We start from the raw sequence: 18,493 nt of genomic DNA on the forward strand, positions 1-18,493 counted from the left end.
GCTTTGGTTCCATGCCTGGTAGAGGTCTACAGTCTTCTCTGGGGATGTCTAGGTATCTTTCATGGGCCTGCCATGTGATGGCTCTTGCCTCTTTGGCCAGAAAGTAGACCCTGGTATGTTTTAAGCAGAGTCGTGCCACAGCATTTACCCTGGGGTTGTTTGCTCCTACAGGCACCCAGGGGTTCCAATACCGCCAACGCCAGACCCTCTTACCGTCACAACTTGCCAAGCAATTTCGTGGCCCTGGCCGCAGCACCCAGAGACAAAGTTCAGGGCATCATAGGGAATGTGCAGGTCAGTCCCCCAACCCTCCGGCAGTCACAACAGCAAAACCACATAAGTGTGTCCTTTCAACACAAATCCTTCCTGAAGACTGGGTCAGACATTTGCTCCAAGGCTAAGCAAGGCATCACTTCAGACACGTTGGTCATACAATTTGTCAAGCGGGCTACGCCGTTCCATTTCTTTCTTCTCCACACACTTTACACCAACAACAATGAAACACACAGAGTTACATTTGTCCATATTGCATCAGCAAATACAGACCCTTTTGGCCAAAGGAGTCGTATGAAGGGTCTGGCCCCAGATGTAGGAGCTTGGTTGTTCTCCTGCTTCTTCCTTCTGCCGAATGGAGGCCTCTGCACTCCCAACACCTTCCTGTAGAACAAGAAATTCGATATGCTCATGCTGGCCCTGCTCTTATCTGTCCTGTATCCAGGAGGCTGGATAGTTGTGTTGGAGTAGCAGGATGTGTGTTTTATATTCACATCTGGTAGACCCACAGATGTTACCTGTTGTTCATAGTAGACCAGGAACATTTTCAGTTTGTGTTGCTCCCCTTTGGCCTTAACAGTGACCGTGACGGTTTCACGAAAGTGATAGTGTTGGCTGCAGCACACCTTGGGCGGTCGGGTGTACCAGTCTTCCTCACATACTTTGATGACTGACTGTTGAAGGCACTCTCTCCCCATATAGTTGTAGACCACCTCCAGATGACGGTGAACCTCCTAACACTTTTGGGATTCACTACTAACGTGCTGAAGTCACACCTCACTCCTTTCGAAGATGTTCCAGATCATCTGAGCTGTTCTGGATTATGGTGCAGTTTTGTGCCTTTCCGTTCGAGGCATGTGGGCTGCTGAATTCATATCTGTGCATAGATCGCCGCCTAGTGTTGGGTCCGGATGAATGCACATTGTTGTCCTGGAAGAGTCTTCGAAGTATCACGAGATAGGTGGCTCCTCCCCTGAACTACATTGAGCATGGGCATCCCCTCCATCCTCAGATTGTTTTTTTCCGCCATTGGGTTCGGATGTTACTATCTTAGCTCAAGTTAGGAAAACTTTCTTTAAAGCCAAAAGGCTTTCAATAGCGTCGGTATCGTTTCGTTCGGTATCGGTGCCTTTGCTTAGAGGACATCGAGGACTCAACAGGTTTTTTACTTTCCACACTCTACCCGGTCTTACATCTGAAATGGAAAGGAGTCCGTTCAAGCGGTGCCCCCTTTGCAATGCAAAATACCCGCACATCGATGTCCACCCGGTGTGCAACAAGTGCCTGTCCCCAGACCATGACGAAGACAACTGTATGGCCTGTGCCCGGTTCAGGTCGAAGAAAACCCTCAAGATTCGACGCGCGACTCGACTGGAGTCGAAGAAGTCAGCGCCTGTTCCCGTGAACATCTTCGGGACCGAAGACGAGGAGGTCGTTGATCTGGAGGACCAGGAACACTGCTCTGATCCGACTTCGGGCCATGACTCCGAGTATGACGCCGAAGACGAGGAGGTACAAGACGAAGATGAGGACGTCGTCGAGAAGGAAGGAGACGACGTGGAGGCCCTTGGGGCCGTAGAAGATAGCTCAGGCGAAGAGCTAGGCCAACCCGGCCGCACAGAGGCCGAAAATGACGCACTCAGTTAGGCTCAGGTCGAGGGATCGCCACTAGGCCTTACCCAAGATCCACAATCTCGTTCTACAGCCCCGCATAAAGGCCCGGCTTCGAACATTTGTAAAGAGCCTGCGGTTTCGAAACCGCCATCGGTCGATACAAAGAAATCGAAACTGACAGCGTCTTTGCAGAAACCGAAACCGAAAGTGCTTGTGCCTCTTGTCGGCTCCAAGGCCTCAAACCCCCCGGAGCCGAAGAAAACTAAAATGGCCGTTGATGCCGGAAAACTCAAGAAGGTCGTCCAGCCACTGGTTGGGTCGCCGAAGACCAAGGTCAAGGCCGTCGAGCCATCGAAGCTGACGCCAAAGGGTGTCGATTCTCACAAAAGACCCGCGCCTACGGTCGGGACCGATCCTAGGTCGAGGCCTACGGACAATTCGAAGACTGGCTCCAAGGACTCTGTCGAGTCGACAAAGTCCACTCCGTTCATAGCCAAAAAAGTGTCGGAGTCGCTCCAACGCATCAAGGAGAAGGGTGCATCGCTCGGACCGAAGAAGGCCCCGACGCCGAAGCTTGTCGGACAAGTTCAGACTGTGTCGACACCTCTCAAGTTTGGGTTACCACCCTCGGTGCGCCCGAAGATGTTCGAGCCGAAAAAATCTATCGGCGCCGCTACACATGTGTCGACGGAAATGGAGGCTACAGAAGAGCCTGAAGTCCAGGAGCCGAGACAATTCATCGACTCGGACACTGGGAGACTGTCCATATACAAACGAAAGTTGATGCCAGAGACTCCCATGGAATCCTATAAGATTCCCTTGAAGAAAAAGAGACTTTCCACAACTTCTCCAGCTCTTGTGGAACCCCTCCATCACTATGAACAGGAACCTCCAAATTTTTCCCCAACATACTCAGATGTTGAGACAGGGGATAATTACTATGAGGGTGACCTCTATCATGTGGACACTGATCCTGATGATCAAGACCAACAATGGACGGACTCCGCACACTCATGTGTACAGTGTAAAAACGTCTCCTACTGAGGACACACCTGCTTTTAACGCCCTTATTGAGAGGGCAGCCAGTAATCATGACGTCGAGCTCCATGCTGACCCTGTGGACGAAGACTTTCTTTTCGACACTTTTTCAACTTCAGAAAGGGCAGTCAAAACCCTACCCATGCTCAAAGGGGTCCTCAAGCATGCTGCTGCCATTTTTAAAGATGCCACTAGGGCCAGTGTGTTAAACCCAAGAATTGAGAAGAAATATCGGCCGGCCCCTGTGGACCCTCCTTATATAAAGGGACAGTTGCCATTGGATTCATTGGTTGTTTCTAATGCACGTAAGAGAGCGAACTCCCAGACTATAGATGATGCTCCTCCTCCGGACAAAGAGTCGAAGATTATGGAAACCTCAGGGAAAAGAGTAGCTGCGCAGGCGGCTAACATCTCGCGCATTGCTAACACTCAGGCTCTCTTGGCCAGATATGACAGGGCACATTATGATACCCTTGAGACACTATTACAACACCTACCTGATCAGTACAAGGAGGGGGTAGAGATACTCATACAGGAGGGGAAACTCATAACAAATGCTTCCATCAAGTGTGTTCTGGACGCGGCTGACACTGCAGCCAGGGCCATCAACACTAGTGTTATGTTAAGACGACACGCCTGATTGAGGATTTCAGGATTCAAACCTGAAATTCAAACATCTATCCTCAATCAGCCAGTTAACCCAGACTTCTTATTCGGACCTGAGGTTGACACCACCTTTGAAAAACTTAAAAAGGACACAGAGACTGCAAAGTCTATGGGGGCTCTGCAGTCACAACAGTTTCGGGGTGGCTCCTTTCGTCGCTCCAGTACTAGAGGCCCCTCAAGAGGCCAGTCAACGCAACAAACACAGTACAATAAGGGAGGTACACAATCCACCTACAATAAGAACAACCGGGGTGGATATCGGGGAAACAACATCAAAGGCAGAAGGAATAACAGTTCCAGATCCTCTGCCAATACCAAACAGTGACGCCCTGTCACTGCCCCCGATCGGTCTAGAAATCCATCACCACAGACAGGTGGGTGAGAGACATTGTACAGTACGGGTATTATCTGGAATTGATGTCCACTCCACCCAACATCCCACCAAGACACCGTCCTATGTCCGCAGAGCACTTACTCTTATTGCAGCAGGAGGTCGTCAGCATGCTGCAAAAAGGGGCCATAGAGCTCGTGCCTGTAGAAGAACGAGGGTCAGGGGTGTACTCTCTCTACTTTCTGATACCCAAAAAGGACGGGTCGCTCAGACCTATACTAGACCTCAGGCCGCTAAACAGTTACATTCTGTCAGAGCATTTTCATATGCTCACCTTGCAACAGGTTCTGCCGTTACTCAGTCAGGGAGACTTCCTCGCAACGCTGGATCTAAAAGATGCTTATTTCCATATACCCATACACCCGTCACACAGACAGTATCTCAGGTTCACTATTCAACATCAACATTATCAGTTCAAAGTCCTCCCTTTCGGAGTAACACGGCACCCAGGGTGTTCACAAAGTGCCTTGCAACAGTAGCAGCACACCTCAGGAAACAGCACATACATGTCTACCCGTATCTGGACGACTGGCTTATTCAAGCAAAGTCGGCCCAGCAGTGTGCCAGCCACATGTCCCACACCATTCATCTTCTTCACAGTCTGGGATTCTCACTGAATTACCCGAAGTTACACCTTCAGCCCGCCCACGTGCGACAGTACCTGGGTGCGACGATAGACACTCTGGCAGCCAAAGCACAGCCAAATTCAGTGAGAATAAACAGCATGCAATTGCTGATACAAAAATTCAGACCTCAATGCTCGCTTCCAGCGAAAGTGTTCTTGCAGTTGATAGGCATGATGGCCTCCTGCATTTCCATAGTCCCGCACGCGAGGCTACATATGCGTCCGCTTCAGGAGTGCTTAGCACGTCAATGGAATCAGGCTCAAGGACAGTTAAAGGACCTAGTGTTGGTAAGCGGTCGGCATTCAACTCTCTGCATTGGTGGAACCCACGAAACCTTTGCAAGGGCCGACCGTTCCAAGAGCCTGTTCCACAATTTGTACTGACGGCGGACGCGTCTCTCCAGGGATGGGGAGCTCATGTACTCCACTACACAGTGCAGGGAATATGGACAGCACAGCAAAAAGGATGCACATCAACCTTTTGGAACTGATGGCGATCTTCATGGCGATGAAGGCTTTCAAGGTAGACTTGTGCAACAAGGTCGTGTTGATCCGGACGGACAACATGACTGCCATGTACTACATACAGAAGCAGAGAGGAACGCACTCTCCACAGTTGTCTCACCTGGCTCAGAGCATGTGGAAGTGGGCCATTCAGAGGAACATCTTCCTCATGGCAGAACACCTCGCGGGCAAAGACAACCAGATGGCGGATCTGCTCAGCAGACACAGCCACCAGATGCACGAGTGGGAGATACATCCATCAGTACTCCAACCGTACTTCCAGCAATGGGGTCATCCACAGATAGACCTGTTCGCCACAAGGGAAAACGCAAAATGCCAAAGCTTCGCATGCAGGTTCCCACACCCACAGTCGCAAGGCAATGCGATATGGATGAACTGGTCAGGCAAATTTGCGTACGCTTTTCCCCCAGCACCTTTGATACCGCTGGTGGCACGCAAACTACGGCAACACTCGATGACCCTCATCCTGGTTGCTCCAATGTGGGCACGCCAACCATGGTACACCACGTTTCTGGAACTGTCCGTGGTACCGCATCAACGGCTACGCCTCACCCAGGCTTTTGACGCAGAGCCATGGAGACATTCAGCATCCAGATCCGCAACAGCTCAACCTGCCGATCTGGCTCCTGAAGTCCTAGAATTTGGCCACCTTAACTTGCCGTCGGAATGTATGAGTATCATCAAGGAGGCAAGACGGCCCACAACCAGAGCATGCTATGCGGCTAAAAGGAAAAGGTTTGTCATTTATTGTACCAACAATGACATTAACCCACTGGATGCATCTATTCAAAACGTCATCTGTTATTTGTTGCATTTATACAGATGTAATCTAGCGTACAGCTCCATTCGCATACATTTATCCGCCATAGCAGCCTATCTTCAGAACAGGCAGCACCTGTCCTTATTCAGAGTGCCTGCCATTAAAGCTTTTCTGGAGGGATTTAAAAGAGTGATCCCTCCCAGACACCCACCGTCGCCAGTCTGGAACCTGAATGTGGTCCTCACCAGATTAATGGGACCACCTTTTGAACCTCTACACTCTTGTGAGATTCAATTTCTGACTTTGAAAGTTGCTTTCCTAGTAGCCATTACCTCACTGAGGAGAGTTAGTGAACTCCAGGAACTAACCATCCAAGAGCCATTCATCCAGGTCCATGCAAATAGGGTGGTATTACGTACCAACCCTACATTTATGCCTAAAGTGATTTCGCAGTTCCACATGAACCAAACCATAAAACTGCCAGTTTTCTTTCCCAATCCGGGGAAGCATGGATGCGAGCAGTCTTCGGGCTAAACTCTAGAGGGCGTGTTAAGCCAGCTGTTATACCATCACATATACCCCTTGAACACCGAGTGAAAGGACACCACACAAGTGTTATGAAAATAAACAGTGTATTTATTTAGATCACAACAGCCCTGTACTCTTTATGAGGACAGGGTACTAAGCACACAACAAAACTCTTATGAAAATACTTTAAGTTGCACAATTTACACAAATGCCCGAGGGGCACGAAAAACCATATACTACAAAAGTGGAATGCGAAATTACCAGCAGGTAAGTACTGGACTAATAGGCTTTGGAATCGCTAGGACTTGACTACTGAACCTTCAGATTACTAGCAGGAGGCCTAGGGGACTCGGGTGCAGAGTGTGCACTCTCACGCGGGATGTGGGACAAAGTCTATGGAGGCTAGTAAAAGCAAAGTTAAGGATATCGGACGAATCCGACTAGTTAGGCTGAAAACGAAAAAGGATCTGGACCCTTGGATAGTGAGGCTATGCTGGGGCACCGAAATGCCGAAGTTACCTAGCCCAGGGGCTGCGGCTGCATAGGTCTGAAAAGACGACGGGAATCCTCGTTGCAGTCTATGGAGCCTGAAGAAAGAAGTTGCTGGCAGGCAACCAGTGAAGATTGTTCTAAGTGATTCAAGCCTGGATCGAAGATGGATGACACCTGAAAGCAGAGGGGACCAAGTTCTTAATCACTAGCCAGTGATTGTGTGGGCACCAGGATGGCACCGGGCGAAGTCACCTCGACCAGGTGAGTGGGCGACGCTGGGCTCTACGGTCTCACGGACCAGGAGGCGTTGTCGGCGACCAGGATGGAGGTGTGAGCTGTCCCACGATGGTTGATGCTGTCGACGTCGCTGGACCCAGGATTGGGGCAACAAGTCTTGGCAAATTCAAGCCCACGCGGTGGACCTAAAATGGCGTCTGGAGTGGACCAGGAGGGTCCGGGGTGCTCCTCTTTTGGAAGGGAGCAAGGGCCAGTCTGGAGCAACCAGACCAGCAGTGTTGTCGTCGTCGGTCGTCGTCGGGAAGGCCACAAGCCAGCGGGCTAGTAGCCAGACAACGCAGTGAGCAGAAAAAAGCAGAAGGGCCCCACGCAGACCTCGTGGATGCTGGGGGGCTGGACTTCGGTGCTGGAGCTGCTCAGTGTCGGGGCTTCTCGGACCCCAAATCACTCACCAGAGGATCCCTCGGCGGTCGTGCTGGATAGAAGTCGTGCAGTTCTGATGATGGCCGGTCCCTTGAGGTCTCGTCGCACCTACGGTTCTCAGCTTAGCTGTAGAGGTAGGTAGAGGTCAGAGGTGCCAGGGAAGCCGGGTCTCGTCGTGCTGGTTGGTCGGATTCCGGAGGAAGGACGTGCAGCAAACCGCGGTGTTCTTAGATGGTGCCTGCGGATGCAGGGTGACTACTCCTTAGTCACAAGGGACAAATCTTGAGACGAAGTCGAGAGTTCCTTTCGTAGAAAGTAGTGTCTTGATTCAAAGATGATCTAATTTGGAAGGGCCCCCGCTCCTGCCTTTATCCTAAAGAAAGGGGTGGGTACGCGACTAGGTCCTGCCCTAGGGGTGGGACCAGGAAGGGGGGTGGTTACACCCCTCTTCCATGCCGGACTTTCCCCAGGCCAGGGGCTGGTGTGCCCCTGGAACTGGTTCTAGCCGGCAGATGCATAGTGAGCACCGGGGTGCCACTTGCAGTCACCTTCCTGTAAAGCCCTGCCTACCCAGGATACACAAAACCCTGTCTGGGATGGTGCTAGCACCGCCCCGACAGGAAACCCTTTGTCCAAGCTCCCCTCGCTGGAAGGACTCCCAGCTGCAGGGGGTCAGACTTGTGTCTGTGGTGGCAGCATCCATTTTGTGATGCTGAGGCTCGAGTTAACTTTAACCGGGGTTCACAGTTACATACATGTCGTGTCCCTCGAAAAGGGTGGAATGCTAACCCTGTCGCCAGAATTGGCGAGTGGTTAGTATTCCAATTCGTATGACACCTTACTCGACATGTTTTGATAAAGCGATACCAAAGATAGCATTTAACCGCAAGGATTATAATAAACTTAAGAGTATATGGTATGCGTTATCATGGAACAGCTATTAGGACTTGGTTCCGCAAGCTGCAAACGGGCTCAGCTCATGCCAGAGCACCATCTCACGCTATTCCAAGCACTCTGCCTTCAGGATTGTCAAGGCCTGCCATAGGAGTGACTGATAGGAATCTGTGTGTCCATTTTAGGGTTAGATATAGGTATACTATATCTAAAGCAAAGGGTGATTACACCACCTTGCCCAAGCTGTCGTGCAGCCAGTTGTGTCGGATTTAGATGGCCATCCAGGGGTGGCATAATACATGCTTCAGCCCCTGGTAGGCCCTGGGTACACCTATGCCCTGAGTTACAGGGTCTGATAAGGTGGCCCAGTACCAATTGGAAATGTACCTAAGGTACATGGAATCCATTTTAGAGAGAGAGCAGTAGGCCTGGGGTCCTGATTGGCAGGGTCCCAGGCCAACTAAGTCGGAAAACCAGCAACATAGGCAAAAAGTTGGGGGCAACCATAGTCAGGTATCCACCTTCCTACAGCAGGCAGCTGTAGGACAGGCTGTTGTCAAAACTCTTTTTCAGACTGCTGCAGCTGGCACGGGCAGCCGCCGCTAACGGGGGAGACTGCTATGTAATCTATGCACAGATATGAATTCAGCAGCCCACATGCCTCGAACCGAATATGCTACTTACCTGTTCTTGGCATGTAGGGCTGCTGACATTCATATCGCCCACCCTCCTCCCCGGCGCCTGTAGCAGCTGTAGCATTCAGAATTACTATCTAGCATGGACATCACTCACTGTATTACACTCCATCTCTGCCACAATGGCGAAAAACAATCCGAGGATGGAGGGGATGCCCATGCGCACTGTAGTCCAGGGGAGGAGCCACCTATCTCGTGATACTTCGAAGACTCTTCCAGGACAACAATGTGCAATCATCCGGACCCAACACTAGGCGGCGATCTATGCACAGATATGAATGTCAGCAGCCCTACATGCCAAGAATAGATGCATACTGGTAAGTAGCATATTCGTTTTGGGCTATAATCCCAATGTTTCAGCCTCTGCTCTGGATCTCAGTGAGGATGGGGTTGAGCCTGCTGGGTGTGTTGGCCTCCTGCATCCTTCTAGGCAAGCATGCTATATGGCAAGTGCAGTTTAGGCAGTAGGACCTGAGACCTGTTTAGCACAGCACCAGGGAAGTCTACTTGTTCCATCTAAGTTTCAGAGGAGACTGCAAAAGATCTGTAGTGAAGGCTTCTGGATAACGATTAAGCCCACTCAGAGCTGACAGTGGTCATGGATACATAAATACTAGGCTGGGCAGGCCATCTGGGAGAGGTGGAGATCAGAGGAGTCTGGTCTCTGACGAAATCTCACCTCAACATCATTTTGTTGAAGTTGTGAGCATTCTGCTTGGCGTTGAAGGCCTTCCTAGCATCCATCAATGGGAGGCTGCGCAGGTGCTCACAGATAACCCTACTACTATGTGTTACTGCAACAACCCTGGTGAAGTGTGGGGTCTTGTGTCTGGTCCTAAGAGGCCTCTAAAATTAGCTGACGCACCAGGGGGTTTCTCCGGACTTAATCAACCTGGCGGGATCCCAAAACGCCAGGGCGAATAAATTTAGTCACCGATATCTAGCGACTCATGAATGCCAGTTATACATGGAGGTGGCGCATTGTGTTTTCCAGTACTGGGGAGAATCCTCGCTGGATCTTTCAACCACTGCAGAGTTCCCATGAAGGATCTCTTCTGGAGACTTATTCTGCCTAGAGTGGAGCTCAGGCCTGCCCTATACCTCTCTGCCTCTAACCCCCCGGGCTCGATTTCTGAAGATCAAAACTGACCGGGCCCATGTCATCTTGGTGGGTGTGCATTGGATGAAGAGGATGTGGTATCCAGAACTTCTGGCATGATCACCTGTCCTCCAATCTGGCTGCCACTTCGTAAGGGTCTACTGTCACACCTGGCCTCTGCACTCTCCATGTGTCGTGATTGGGTGGCAATGGCTAGTCTTGTTCGATCTACGAAACTGGTGCATGCCGGGCGCTGGGACAAGTCTGTGACTTGATGCAGCAACTGTCAGATTGACCGTCTACAAGCTAAGCTGTCTGAAGGAGTGTTGTTTGTTTTATTGTTGGGCTAGCAAGGACTTGCGTTGGCACTGTCAAAGGTTATTTGCTGCCCCTTTTGGGTTTTTTTTTGTGCGGGGGTCCGCTGGGTCAGCCTTCTTCGTGTAAATTACCTGCTGTGATGAGATTTCTAAATGGTTTACATCATATGGTTCTGCAGAAGTTCTTTGTGATGCCACAGTGGGACTTGAATTTTCATTCTCAGTTGTCTCATGTGCACCCCATTTAAGTCAATGCACAGCGGTCCCCTCCGTCTCAACCCTGAAAATGATCCTTCTTATCAAAATCATGTCTGTTTATCACATGAGTGAGCAGCAGGCCCTCTAAGTCAAGCTGACCTACATGATGTTCTTGGTAGACAAACTGTTGTTGAGAACTTGGGCTCCTTATCTGCCTGGGGTAGTAAAACCTCTCCACGTCAGACGGGCTGTCATTCTTCCAGATTTTTTTTCCTCTTCCCCTACCCTGGAGAGACCCCATGATTTGGATCCCAACAGAGCCCTCAATTTAAATATTGATTACACCAAGGTACATCTGGTGCCCGATCAACTCTTAATGTGGGCTTCTCAGGAGCAAAGAAGGGCAAGGCAGTGCAGAAAAGAACCATCTGTAGGTAGATAGTCCTCTGCATAAAAATCTGCTAGGCACAAGCTTAGAAGCAGCTACCCGAAGGATTGAGGGATTGTTCCATACAAGGCAAGTCAGCTGCTAATGTGCTAGCCACAGTGTCCCTGTTCTGGACAGTGGTGGCTGGTGACATTTGAAAGTAATGGTGCGTAAAAGTTCTGGATGAGTGGCCTGGGTGAGTAAACGTAGCGAGCCCGCCCAATTGTTGTAAGAGGCGACAGGACGGTTCTCCCCCCAGAACGGGCAAAAGGTGCATTTTCAAGCAAATTTAAGTTAACAAAAACGTTAAAGCTATTGTGAAAGTGTAGTTATAACATCAATAAAGAGATTTCATACGATAGTGGCATGGGTAGCTGCTTGTTCAGGACTAGCTAATCTAAAAATAGAATGCCAATTGTAACCAGCATTGCACAGTAATGAAAAGCAGTGATTGTGCCATGTTTTACTGCAATATTTAAAGCCTAAGGCTTCAGATATTGCAGAAACTATTATTTAACACATGATGACACACAATGCAATCAACGTTCTATTATAGATGTTCTGTAATTGCCAGCAACATAACCATCTCTAGCACATTTAAACTCTTACTGGTGTACGGTCTTAAGCCCAGGGTTAGACTGCAACCCACAACCATATTCAAAAGGAACAAGCGTACATTCCTAATGCAGACAATAGTCACCCCTTACCAACTTTGAGAGGCAGCACAGCCCCCAAAACGAAACCAACTCCAAATACCACTGGTGTAATCTTATACTCTGTAGTGAAATTAAAGTTGGGCTATGTGATAGCCCATAACTCCAATGTCCCTGTGTGAAATTCTAATATGCAGCCCAAACTTTCAGCCTGTCATCAGCTGATTAAGTTGTTGTAGAGTATAAATCCATATCAGGTAGGAGCCAAAGGGGGTTAAATCCCCAGCTATCAAATCCATCCGAACTTCGAGGTCTCAAGTTTGAATGCCTGGTCAATTATAGCATTCATCATTCAACAGAGATCGAGGAATGGATTAGCAATTTTGCTAGGGCATTTATTTATTTATTATTTTTTACATTTATCACATAAAGCCCTTTGGATAAAAACCCTTTTTAGCAGTTAAACAGCCGCGATCCTTGCAGGTAAGAGCAGTCTATCTGGGGGCGGGGTAGATTTTGACAGAGGACGATGAGCCCAAAAACCCTGCCCCAATGCTTTACATGCATGAGCTGCGGCTGCAGTTAAATTATTAGAATCAAAAACATAAAACTTGGAAACACTAGCTACACCTCCAAATTGACACTCAACCCAGGAGAATGTTCCACACACAAATCATAATTGTAACACACAGTTTTAAGGCGATTGAACAGGTTTGAAAGTCCAGGTTCAAGCCAAACACAGAGAAAAGCTGTCCCACTCTCAGCCCATGCCTCATACATTAGTCCAACCTCATAAGAGCAGTTCCAGAATGACAGGCCTATTTATCAGCCCATGTTTGGACTGGTACCTCCAGCTGTACTTCGCATTAGTGGACTCTCCTAGTACTCTGCCAACAAAGACATCGACCAAGGCCCGACCAACAATCTGGACATTGCATATGTTATAAGGTGTAGGTCATGTGGAAACTAGGCACTTGCAGTGGCTTTAACACGTCTCATACACTGAGTGGATAGTTTCATGCCTTAGCATGCCACTACATCCATGCACAGATATCGAGAACTCACTCGCAGGAGAAAGCTAACACCATGTGTAAGAAGGGCCATTTGTTTTTAACTAGCTACGGTGCAATCACACCCAATTTCGTTGTATGGAAATGCAAGTTAACTGGACTTTAGAAATAACCTAGTAAGTCCAAGACCGGATATCCTTTTAACCCATGAAGACTCTCGACTGGAGCAGCAGTTAGGACGTCAGACGTCTTCTTCTTACCGCCTTCTGCTAGATCCAAGATACGACTGTTCCCAGACCTCACAGAGAATGTCTTTCACTTCATTTCTTCCCATTTTAGTTACAAACGTTCCTCTTCTTGACATACACTTGAGCCTCATGAAAACAGAAATACCCTGGCAGCTAGCACCTATCAATGCAGTACATTATTTGACTGCTCCCCAAAGGCTATTTTCCCCAGGGGATGATTGTCCAGGTCAATACCACTGACAAGAATTTAGAAGATGTTCACCTCAGCAGCCAATGTTGCCAGAGCAGAAGGGTCTTGCCCTAATTGTGCCCGCAGCATCATGTCCACATTTTCTAGTGCTGCAATAGCCATTCTGTCTCACGCTCCCGGATGAGAAGGGCTTGGTGTTTTTCTGGGGTCGCATTAGCACGTTTTTGCCACATAGCTCCAGGGTCTCGCTGAAGACGTCAAGTTTGCTTGCATCTGTCTCTTGCATCTGCTGTAATCTTTTAGCTTCATGGTCCCGCATGCGCCCTTTTCTGGGGTTTCACTGTCTTTCCTGGTTTTTAGACTGTTCGCTCTAGCCTCTGAAACCTCACATCTACAGGTTCACTCTGCCTCCAGACTGCCCATTTGGGCATGATGGATGTGTGTTTTTCTTTTAGCTTCCTGTATGCCAGACAGTTATTGCGCACAAGCAAGAGGCAGCATGGTAGATAGCACTTAAATTCATGTTGTCGGTACATGAACTACCAGAGACATTATTGATGGTCATGGTCCATGTCTGTGAGGTGAGGCAACTTCTCACTGTTGAAGGTGGAATGGTTGGAGAATCGGGCACCATACACAGCACAGTGTTACCACAGTCTGGACTGGACTGACAGGCGGATGACTAATTGTCAGGAAGACCATGGGCTAGTCAAGGATTTCCTCCCAACAGGCTATTGCATTCTGGGAGTTGTAGGGTTGATTTGTTGTCATCCTGTGGGGGTCATTATCCAATTACCAGGCCCTGGGTCACTGTGAGGAGATATTGACAAACTGCTCTTAGCCAAGGTGGGTGAGAGTTCATCCCTCAGGCTTCACCACCACGATAGGCGCACTCCACAGAAGGGCTGCTGTGCTAATAAAGTTGTGACGCACAGAGTTGAGAGTACAAAGGAAACAGGCACAGGCTGAGCATTGTTATTCCTGTAACATTTCTCCCAGTAGCTTCCTGCCGATAAAATGCAAATACAAATCAATTGAAACTATCCTGGTTCCTTAGGAGAGGGCACAATTCTTTCCTGAACATTTGTTGCTCAGAATTCCTGAGGAGCTACCTCCGGGCATGCATAATGGAACCTTGCGACCATACTTTGTTGAATAGCTTGGCCCTCCAGTCCCTCCCCTGTACTCCTGACTCTGAGCCAATCTAGACGTTGCTCCCTTGTTGTTTTGTTAGTAAACAGCAGGAGAGCAGCGCAAAGATTGGCTCGGTCAGGCGAGCTCAGCGCTCCTTAGGAGACGTGAGGGCTCTGGCTCTAATCCCACAGGCCTCCTAGCATTCCGCAAATAGAGGGTTCAAGTTTGCATGTCGGGCTGGGCACAGTAAGGCACCTGTCCAACCCGGATGCGCACTTTACTACAAGGCCGAGCTGTCACTCTGAACCTGTGTCAGTTAAGCTCCACCCACGTCCACCCTCATTCATGCTAAACCTGAATGGCAAACTCACCTGTGCTGCAGTAAAACAAGCAGTGCACTGCTGTGCGCTAGGGAAAAAATTATTGAATCAAAGCATGTTACTTACCTTTAGCTATGCTCTTTTTGGTGGGAACTCTAGCTAAAAGCAGATTCCTCACAGAACCTCCCCGTTCTCGGATATGGACTCTCTTTCCCCATGTAAAAATTTCTCAGATTAGAGAGCTGTACACTGGTCAAGCAAATTTGCAAATCGGCTCTGTGTCTGTGGGTGCTGACGAAGTTTTGAGAGCAACTGACAACAGCACACGGTGTGGCTCTTGTATGCAGCCCCGCTCATCACTTTCGAACGAGATGACGTCAGTACGGAGTCATACAAGTTTCTAAATTTAGTCTGACCCCTCACAAGCTCAGGGAATCTGTGATTAGACAGAGAATCGAGCAGAAAGAGCATAACCAAAGGCAAGTAACTTGATCTTATAGTCCATAGGCAACTCTATATGTATCTCTAGCAATTTGATTTTAGAGTTTTTTGCATGCACATACTACTAGGTGTGCACTTTGTAGTCTACAGTTAATGGCTGAAAGAGTGGGATGTTTAAATAGCACACTGTGGCCCAAAGCCTCCTAGTGCTAGAAACACACAAACAAACACATTAAGGTACACAGCCCTAACCAAACAAGCTCAGTGACTCCCTAGCCTTAAAGTCAGTAGTAAACTGTTTAGCAGTTGAGGATTGTTAGAAAGCCTTAGGGTCAGTAGTAAACTCTTAAGCAAAAGAAAAAATGTTCCACAGCGGATCAAGAATCAGCACCTCTAATTTCCAACGTCCCTTAAAGTATTCAGTCTTGTTGTGCTGAGAACCTCCAGGACCTGCTGCGGTTCGGTCCCACTGGTATTCCAGAAAGAAACTTTGGAGAAGAATGGAGGCAGCACCAAGCACGAAGTAAGACAGGACCAGAGTTGTATCAAAAATGTATATTTTTGTTTTTATTTTCCAATTTTCAAAGTGCACAGGACAGCCAACGCGTTTCGCTCCCCAACCATGGGAGCTTCGTCAGGACAAAAGTAGTGGTTAGTCTTGCTGAGCGCAATGCGGTTGACAAAGAAGCTGGCCAATGTAGTGATAAGGATGCTAGTGCACTGATTCCAATTTTCAGAATAGAAGTGTAACCAAACGTCACGGGCCGTCAGGTTGATTACGCCAGTAGTGTGAAGGGTTATTTCTCAAGGTGCATATTAGTATTAAATCTGTTTATTGAGCAGAAAAAATAATCACACTGCACCTCACAAAGAGAATCAGCGCCGACGCCGAGGGGCGGCTGTCTGGGCCGGCGGCATAGTACATGCCCAACATAGTGATACCAGACGGTCATAGTTAACACAGCAAGCCGCCTACAACCCATCCGGGCCGGCCGCGTCCAAAGAGGTGCTCAGAGGATGCAAGTGGAGCTAATAATAATGCCAAGAAACAAGAGTCTGCAAAACAAAACAAAACTGACCCCGAACTCCCCGCCCCCCCGCCCCCCCCCCTCCTTGTCCAGTAATCAAGCACAGGGTGTCACATCCACGCTGTCCCATCTACGAACCCAGTGGAGCCACGGTCACCGGGCCCTTGCGTTTGCGTGTGCGCGCCTCAGGCTCCGGCAATGGGGTATCCGCGAGGCGTAGCAGTCGTAGATACCGGGGACAGCTCACCTCCCGGAATTCCCCGGTCAGCAGGGAGAGGAAGGGTTGCCACAAAGCTGCGAAATCCGCCCCCCTCCCCGTTGCAGTTAGTGAGAGCTTTTCCATACCCAGGATCGCCCAAAGCCTATGTAGCCAGCCCAGTTGCAGTGGAGCCTGCGCCGCCCTCCAGTGAGCCACAATGTTCTGCACCGCCGCCCCCAATGCCAGTGCAATCAGTCTTCCCCTCCAGGACTTCAGAGGGTACATGAGGGTGTTAGGGAGACCAAGTATGATGTAGGCAGGGAAACGGGGCAGTTGTGTATCTAGGTGGGAGTCAATGAGGTCCAGGATGGGGGTCCAGTACGGACGGAGCTTATCGCATCCCCACAGCAAATGCTCCAGAGTCCCCAACTCCCCACACCCCCTCCAGCAGCGATCGCTCACCCGGGGGTCCCATTGATGCAACCTCTCGGGGGTGTGATACCAGTATGTGGCAATTTTGGTCATCGTCTCAGTGAGGCCTGCGTGATGAGCCGAGTGTCTGGCCCTGTAGTAGACACCCTCCCATTCCTTCAGTGTGAGTTGGCGCCCCAAGTCCCTTTCCCACCTAATCCTGCCTGCGTTGTATGTGTAGGTGTTGGTGAGGAGTAGCTGCTGGTATAGATCCGAAATTACTTTCTTATCCGATGTGCGGGTCCATAGCCACTTCTCATAGTGTGTGAGATGTCGTTGGGCGCCTGGTGAGATGGAGGGGTGAAGGACCCAGTGCCATACCTGTAGGTATCGCAATCGGTCTGCCTCAGCAACTCCATAGTCCTGCTTCACCTGGTGAAACGGAAGTATCCCCTTGAGGTCAAACATGTGGCCCACGGCCCTGCAGGGGGTCGCCCGCCATGCAGCAAAAGCCTTTGTGTCTAGTCCCGGTGTGAAATCTGGGTTATCAAAGATCGGTGTCATCGGCGACGGAAAAGAAGTCAACCCTTTCTTCACAGCCACCCTGTCCCAAACCCCAAGGACGGTGCTCGTGATGTCCGAGGCGTATAAGTTGGGAGGTCTGTGGCGCCGTGGGAGGAATGGGACTCCCTGTAGTGGACGACCGGCCACTGCCTGGTCCTGAAAGAGCCAGTGCTTGCCCGACTCTAGTTGATGCCACTCCACCAACGTGCGCAGTTGTGCCGCCTGAAAGTATAGCGCGAGGTCGGGTATCCCCACTCCCCCGTGTTCCGGTGGCAGGGTCGCAATAGTATGCTTGAAACGCGGACGTCGCCCATTCCAGATAAATCGCGATAGGTCCGACTGGGTGTTCTTGAGCCACTCACGCGGTGGTCGCAGGGGGAGCGTCTGGAACAGGTACAAAATCTGTGGGAGCAAAGTCATTTTAACCGCCGCGATTCGGCCGAGCCATGACAGTGTGAGTGGCCTCCAACGCCGCAGTTGGTCACGGATCTTTCCCGTTAGAGTCGCGTAATTGGCTTCTGCAGTGGCCCGCACCGTCGGCGCCAAGTGGACCCCTAAGTAGGAGATGGAGGAGGCCGACCATTGTACCTGAAACTCCGCCTTGACCTCTGTCAGGATGTCGGGGGGCAGTGAGATATTCAGGACCTCCGATTTCGCCTCATTGATTTTAAAGCCCGAGGCCTGCGCGAAGGCGTGGAGTTCCACGAAAAGCGCTCGCAGAGATTGCATCGGGTCAGTGAGAGACAGCAGTACATCGTCCGCATACAAACTAATTTTGTGAGTGTCACCACCAAAGCGGACACCCGAGATGCGATCGTGTTGTCGCACTCTCTGCGCCATCGGCTCCATATAGAGGGCGAACAGGAGGGGAGAGAGCGGGCAGCCCTGTCGAGTACCCCTGCCAATTTCGAACCTCGGGGAGGTATGGCCATTAACCCGCACCGCGGCATTGGGACGCCGATAACAGTTGAATATGCGGTGACAGAGGGTTTCCCCAAACCCGAAGCGCTGCAACACCTGTTCAAGATAAGGCCAATGCACCCTGTCGAACGCTTTTTCTGCGTCGATGGTGAGGAGCATGCAGCCCGGTCTC

At 50.0% G+C, this 18,493-nt stretch overlaps 1 protein-coding gene and 1 pseudogene across 9 annotated transcripts in view; one reads left to right on the top strand and one right to left on the bottom strand.

Moving 5' to 3' along the window:
• The window catches only part of XPO7 (exportin 7), a 687,768-nt gene that overhangs the window by 409,782 nt on the left and 259,493 nt on the right, over positions 1 to 18,493 (top strand). The gene's annotated exons all lie outside the window — the stretch shown is intronic.
• On the bottom strand, positions 13,277 to 13,947 carry LOC147683175 (zinc finger protein 821-like; annotated as a pseudogene).

The sequence above is a fragment of the Lissotriton vulgaris genome, chromosome 11, assembly GCF_964263255.1.
Source record: "Lissotriton vulgaris chromosome 11, aLisVul1.2, whole genome shotgun sequence".
NCBI lineage: Eukaryota > Metazoa > Chordata > Amphibia > Caudata > Salamandridae > Lissotriton > Lissotriton vulgaris.